This window comes from Arvicanthis niloticus, chromosome 8, assembly GCF_011762505.2.
Source record: "Arvicanthis niloticus isolate mArvNil1 chromosome 8, mArvNil1.pat.X, whole genome shotgun sequence".
Lineage (NCBI taxonomy): Eukaryota > Metazoa > Chordata > Mammalia > Rodentia > Muridae > Arvicanthis > Arvicanthis niloticus.
Window position 1 is genome coordinate 38,613,709 of NC_047665.1, and position 7,364 is coordinate 38,621,072.

Consider the following 7,364-nt stretch of genomic DNA (forward strand, 5'->3'; position numbering starts at 1 on the left):
ACGTGCAATGTGTTTAGCATAAAGAAATGGTAAGGTTTGAAGTGATGTTTATGCTAATCTCAATTGTCAAATCTCATGCATTTCCTGAATGGCACAATCAAGTTCCATTTCCAGGTCACCTCCACTGTCCTCTACTTAGAATTTTCATCATGTATCCAAGGTTTTAATTCATGTTCTGATCAAGATTTTGCTTTAGTTTTTTTCTAATATACTCTGACTTTTAAGGAGAAATTGAATAGAGTAACTCTGTGTGACATGGATGTCCATGTCATCCTTGGTCATGCTGTGTCAGCAATTATATTTCTCCTGTTTATTATTTTAAAAAAAGCATTTGAAACTTACTTAAAAGTTTATTTGTATGTTCCTGTGTGTGTCCATGTGTGTATTTCAGCATGCATGTGGAAGTCAGAGGACAGCATGTGGGAGTCAGTTTTCTTCTTCAGATCAGGCTGTCTGGGTGTCAGCAGGTGCTTTTACTCACTGAGTCATCTCTCCAGCCTCCTGTTTATTCTTAATGTTGAACAACCTCTCCATCATTCAGATTAAACACATCTTTCTTCACACCTTCTCCATGTTCTTAAATCACTTTCTTTTGAGTCAAATTACACAGATTGACTAAGAAGGTGTTATTTGTCTGGTTCTTTATGTCAGACACTTAGAAAAGGACTTCAACATAGGAACAGTGAGAATAACATGAGCAATGGATGTTACCTAAAGACAAGTCACATTTACAGCAGAAAGACTAGGAAGTGGAGGGATGGTGAAGAGACCTGCTTCTCTTTCAGAGAACCCTGCTTCATTTCCCAATATCTACATCATAGGACACATGACAGTTTGTAGCTCTAGCACCTTGGGACCTAACACTCTCTTCAGGCATGTGTGGGCACCTGTACAAATGTGGCATATACCCACACAGACAAATACACACAAGTAAAATAATTATATTAGAAAAAGAAGCTCTTTAATAATCTATAGCACAATACTATAGTCATCAATTACTTAAATGTTCTGTGAATACAGTGCAACTAAGGAAAATGTAAATACTTATTCATCATTGTAAAGTAGAACCATGTGGCCACCATGTCTTTACAGAGGTTCTAGTCAGATATGACAAATAAATTTAAAAAAATAAAGTAAAAAGCTTACCTCTAACAACTCAAAATATTTCATGTAAAATGATTATATCAGCAATATTTTAAGAATGTGCCCATCATATTCTTCGACCCACATCACTATCTTATCGTATGGATCCAATTTAAGTGCATAAGCAGTGAATCCTTCATTTAAATGAATCAGATTACCTCGCTGCTCTTTGGTGGTACTATGGTGGCGTAGCTGCACAGAGCTGTGGAGAGCACCCAGACAGTAACAAAGGGCAGCTGCAAAGCAGGCTTGCTCAGCTTCAGTCCCACTCAGTGAATCATTTCGCAAAAGACAAATCCACATTTTTTTTTAAATCAACATGGAAACTACAGATGAGCATAAAATAAAACTTTACAGTGTATTCTTTACCTAATTTTTCCCATATATCCAGTGTTTATTCCTGCAGAGAACTTTCACGAATATAGCACCAATGAAATGATTTAAATTCTTTGACTGGTGCACTGGGCTTATATTGACTGAATTCATAGTATATATAATTCTTTCATAATTCTATAAAACATTTTCTATGGATGGGTACTTAACAGACATGCTGAAGTTGTCCAAGATACCCTTGTGGCACTAATATTTAAAAAGCACATCGTCAAGTACAGGAAATGGAATTTCTTGGACTAACATGATAAAATCACTATGAATTTTGATAATATTTACAAAATCCATTTGCATACTTTCAGTCACTATAGTAGTAAAACATAATTAAAGTAAATCCTAATTAAAGACATTTTCCGTGCCAGAGAGATGGCTCAGCACTTAAGAGCACTGTCTGTCTTCCAAGAGAAGACAGATTTAATTTCTACCAACCATACATTGGGTCAGAAGAATCCCTGTGACTCCAGTCAGTCACTGGATGTTTGATGACCTCTTTCAGGCTCTATAGGCAGAGGGCATGCACATGTTGCACAGTTATAAATGCAGGCAACATAGATATACACAGCAAATATGATACAATATTAATATAAACATAGAAAAGTTTAAAAAGTCCCTTCAAGAGTAGCAAATGGAGAATGAGATTTCTATATCACTGTAATTTCCTAAGGTCTTCCTCTCTCTTTCAGCATCTCAAGGCTTTGAGTCATAAGTGACTGAGGATAAACACATGCTTAAACTGCTTTGCAGGATTTTGTCTTACACACATTATTGCAAAACTGAGATTTCTTTGACACTTATTGGACATATAAATGAGAGAGACATTTTCTCAATTTCTCCATCTGAGCATGCCAACATTCATCCAGAAGTCCATCCCTGTGAATCAGCACAAGAGGGCTAAAAGTTGCATAGCCAAGGGTCAGAAATTCTAGAGTATTTACCATCCAGGCATTGTCCCTTGAAGAGAGACTTAAAATTAGAGAAAAGGCACAGTCTGTCCAGTAGAAGAAAACAAAACAGAGCATCAGAAGGAGGACACTTTGAGCAGCTCTCAGCTCAGGGGGAGTTCTGTAGAGAAGCTTGGAGTTCTGAAGGTAGAGGACATGCTGGTGATGCTTGTGGAGAAGAAATACCATGTAGCCACTGGCCCCTCCCAATGCACCCTGAAACACTGCATCTCTCAGGACCATAAGAGGGAGAACAATCCATTTTATTTCCTGACTTTCTAGCATAAAATAGCAATAGATGTCGCTATTCTTAAGCTGTGATATATTTAGACTTGTATTTGTGATAGAATGGATTAGGTTCACACTTAGTAAAGCATTGAATATCCAAAAGAATAAGAAGAATGGAAAGATGTGCCATGCAGACTTTGGCCTGAGTCTGCTCCACCCAGATGATCTGGGACTGATGATGATGGCCTGGACCACAGTGAGGAGACTGCTGGTGCAGATGGAGAGGCCACGGGCTACCCTCTCCAGGTAAACAATGATCTTACAGCCTGTGTCATCCAGGAAGTTTCTCAAACCAAAAGCTACTATTGTCTTTGGCAATCCTTTTGTAAGAAGGATTATGATGTTTGTAAAAGCCAAGTGGATGAGAATAAGGTGTATGGGTTTCTTCTCAGGGCTTCCCCACCAACTGGACATATAATTCACAGAAACAGACAAATTCCCCAGAGTGCCAACCACAGTCATAAAGAGAGAAATTATTTTATTAATATACTTCAAAACCATTTCTTCCTTCCTAGGTAGTAAAACATTTATCCAGGATGCAAATGATTTTTGAAGAAAGCCTCAGTAATTCTAGACATGGATCTGAACAGCACATTTTGCATAATAGCATTTTCTGGAGTTCATGAAGCAGCCATGGACACAAGTAATGTGGCAGATTAGGTCTCTGCAACTTCTGTTTCCTGTGACCTCTGGGATATTTTATGTGCGCTGACAGGTGAGATTGATAACTGGTATTCAAAGCTAAAATTTAAAGGAGATTATTTTTAAGCTTTACTCTAGCAGAATTGACTTGCTCAAGTTCCTGTGTTTGTGTGCGTGTGTGTGTGTGTGTATCTTTCTGTCTGCATGCAGGCATTTTCCTTATTACCTTTTGGTTATAGAAACTGGGAATTCAATCCAACTATGGTGAAAGGTAACAAGGAAATGATGTTCCTTTCTTATCTGCATCTTGAATAGTACAATAATTTCTAGAATTGCATTTGACACCAAAGCTCTAGAACATCAATTTCTACATCTTAATATGTCAAATTTTTATATCGATCATTATGCAATTTCACTCTGAATGAATGTTTACTAGATATATTTTTAAAGATAGTCCTTAGTGCCAAGTCTAATTGTGTAACCTTTCCAGATAAAGTCCCACACTTAAAGCTGAATCCCAAGAGATGTTATGAAAAAGACTGTGTGAAAAATTCATGTATCCACCAGGTTGCAGCCAGGCACAGCGCTGTATAGAACCCTGGGATGCTTCTTAGGAGATTGGGTAGCAGGGGGCTGTGATTCTATTGGATGACTCAGAGCATCTAGGGGTGAGTCTAGGGGGGGTCACAGATGCTCTGAGTCATCCAATAGGATCACATCTAAAGGAGCATGGAACAGCCATGGAACCTTAGAACAACTTAGCCACAGACCAATTGTTGCTGATGAGGGGGATGGAAGAAAGGGATTAATGACTTGTTAGCTGCTGCCCTGAGATGAGTGAAGTTTTTGAGTTATGTGTTCTTAATATAAGTGTATGCAGAAGCATACAGTAGGTTGGCGGATACAGTTATGAGCAGGGACTCTCCCATCTAAGAGGTCCTTGTGGCATTTGCCTCTGTGGGGCCTGTGAGCAGCAGTTATGTCAGTTTGTATACAGCCTGCTTCTCCTCCTGTTTCTTTTCCAACCTGTTTGTCAGGCAGGCTGCTTTGTTCTACATCAGTCTGAGCTGATTCTAGGACTCAGACCTTGGTAGGATGTTATTATGTACATTCTCATTTCTCTGGGACTTAGGGTAAGCTCTGGGTACATTTTCTAGAGTAAGAGGAATGTGGGTGCTTCAGTAGCTCCATGGGCTTGTGCGTTCTTAGTACTTAGAATGCCTCTGTTCCCTGTTCTCCTTCCTGCTAAACTCAAAGGATTGCCTTAAATATCTTTGTCCTTCTGATTGCATATGTGACCTGTAGGAATCTAGCCTTGTTGCCAGATTTGTTCCAGGTGGTTTCATGTCTCTAGAAATCTCAGTTATTGCCTTTCAACTGCCCTTCTGACAAATGGATAATTGCTGCCAATATCAGTGAATCTTAGAAATCCCAATACCATCTTGAATATCTGCATATAATGAGGTATACTCCAGATGTTTATAGGAAGCTCATCAGCATCTGTTATTGTCTTTAGAATAAATGTTGACTGTTCTTTCAAAGACTGGGGTCTGTAAAAATTGCTGCAATCAATAACCCTCAGAGCTCTGTCCTGACTCCAGCCTGAGGATGGACAGTGATGACTCAGCATTTCTGTCCCATTTCTGTATCTCCAGGAGCTCGTCTCCTTTGATCTCTCTGGACTGAAGGACCAGCCTTGTCAGGGTCAAAAGGAATGTGGAGGACCCAAGGCTCACAGAGCCTTTCAATTCCTCTCTGTCCTAGTCAGACAGAGACTTCAGCTTTAATGAATCTCTCCATGGCACAGCTGAGGGGATCTAACGATCTAACATCTTACCTTCATGTACTCACCTGGACCTCTGTGGTGCAGACAGGATCTGGAGCAGCTCTGGGAAGGTGACACTTGCCAGGCCATATTTGTACCATCTGGATCTGTGGGGCTCTTGGCTGCCATCAGGTACTGCAAATAAAGTTTCATATTGTCACAGTGTCAGGGGGAAGAAAGGCCACCACAGGGCCTCAGTCCCTTGAAGTACAGCTTCCTTCTCTCCCACAGTTACAGCATCTGTTTTGCTCAGAACATATTTCCAGCTTAATTAGGGTTTAATTATTTTGAGAGGAAGGGTGTGAGGTGAGAAAATAAACAACTAACCAAGTGTCTGTGTACTGAGCTTCCTGTATCTCCAGAGGACCTCCTGTATACTCACTTAGGTTTTATGCTTGCTGCTTCAGTCTCTGTGAGGCGTGAGTCAGAGGGCCGTGTTCCAGTGGTGTCCTCCATCCTCTCAGGCTCTTACAATCTTTCTGCTTCCTCTTCCAAAAGATCCCCTGTGCTATGAGTGGAGTGAGACCACCCAGATAGACTTCCTTTCTGCCTAATACCTGCCTGTGGGTCTCTGCTTCTGTTCTATCTGTTGCTGGAGAAAGCCCAAAGATAACTGGATAACATACTGATCTATGAGTAAGAATATCATTAGGAGTCATTTTATTTATACTTTTCTTTTTTTAAAAATCAGGAATTTTTTGTTTTTCCCTAGATCTGTGCACTGTCTAGTCTCTGGTTCTTGGTTACCCAAGCAGTGTTGAGTATGGGTACCTTCTTGTGGAATGGGGCTCTACGTAAAACCAGACATTGGTTGGTTGGTCCTATACATTCTGTGCCACTATTGTCCTGGCATATTTTCTGGCAGAACAGATTGTAGGTCAAAGGATTTGTGGCTGGGTCAGTGTCCACATTTCTCTTTCTGAAGCCTGCAAGAGTATCTTTCTACACCAAAGAGTTTAGAACGTAGAGGTTAAGGCTCCACGTAGTCACCAACTCAATGTGTTGTGTGGATGTTGTCTTCAGCAATGGGGCCCTGATGTCAGTTTTCAGAGAGCAACCCTTTGTTTTTTGGATTTTTATGGGAAACCCTTGACAAACAACTCAATGGAATGCAGCCAGTCTGACTACTGGAAGCCTCAGCTGGCTATGAGAGATGACCAGTTGAGACTCTGCGTTCTCTATTACTAGGAGTCCTCATGAGAATGAACTTCATAGATGCCCAGGAAGTTAGCACTGCACTGGATTTCCACATTAGAACTCAAATACTCTCCAATTTCAGTTATCTCTCTCCACACTCTCTCCTTTCACCCAGTTTCCCATCCAATCTAATCTTTCTTGTTTTCTGTCCCTTCATGACCCAGTTCATCCATAAAAACCATTGTTTTATCTTGTTGTTTTTAAAGATTTAGTTAATTATTTTATACAGTGTTCTACTTGCATGTGTGCCTGCATGCCAGAAGAGGACACCAGATCTCATTATAGATGGTTATCAGTCACCATGTGGTTGCTGGGAATTGAACTCAGGACCTCTGGAAAAAACAGCCAGTGCTCTTAACCTCTGAGGCATTTCTCCCGCACACCCCCTCCAAATCTATTCTATTTGATCCACTTAGGGAGAGCTTGTGTCCTTCCCAGAACCTTCCTCTTTTCCTAACCTCTGTGTGTCTACAGGTTGTAGCTTGGTTGTCATTTACTTAAAAGGTCAATATTCACATATAAGTGAATACATAGCAGATTTATTTTTCTCTGTCTGAGTTACCTTATTCAGTATGACTTTTTGTTCCGCCCATTTGCCTGCAAATTTCATGACGTCATTTTTTAAATTAATAGCTGAGTAATATTCCATTGTATAAATGTACTAGAGTTTATCTCTTCTGTTGAGGGACATCTCGGTTGTTCTAGCTTCTGGCTATTAAGAATAAAGCTACAACAAACATGGTTGGACAAGTGTCCTTGTGGTATGAGGAAGCATCCTTTGAATATATGCCCAAGAGTGGTATAGTTAGGTCTTGAGGTAGATTGATTCTCAACTCTGAGGAACTGCTATTTTGATTTCCAAAGTGGCTGTACAAGTTTGCACTTCTACCAGCAATGGAGGAGAGTTCCCCTTGCTCTAAATCCTTGCCAGAATGAGT

At 40.2% G+C, this 7,364-nt stretch overlaps 1 pseudogene; it reads right to left on the bottom strand.

Moving 5' to 3' along the window:
• Window positions 1-2,424: 2,424 nt before the first annotated feature.
• On the bottom strand, window positions 2,425-3,278 carry LOC117713957 (vomeronasal type-1 receptor 4-like; annotated as a pseudogene).
• Window positions 3,279-7,364: the final 4,086 nt, after the last annotated feature.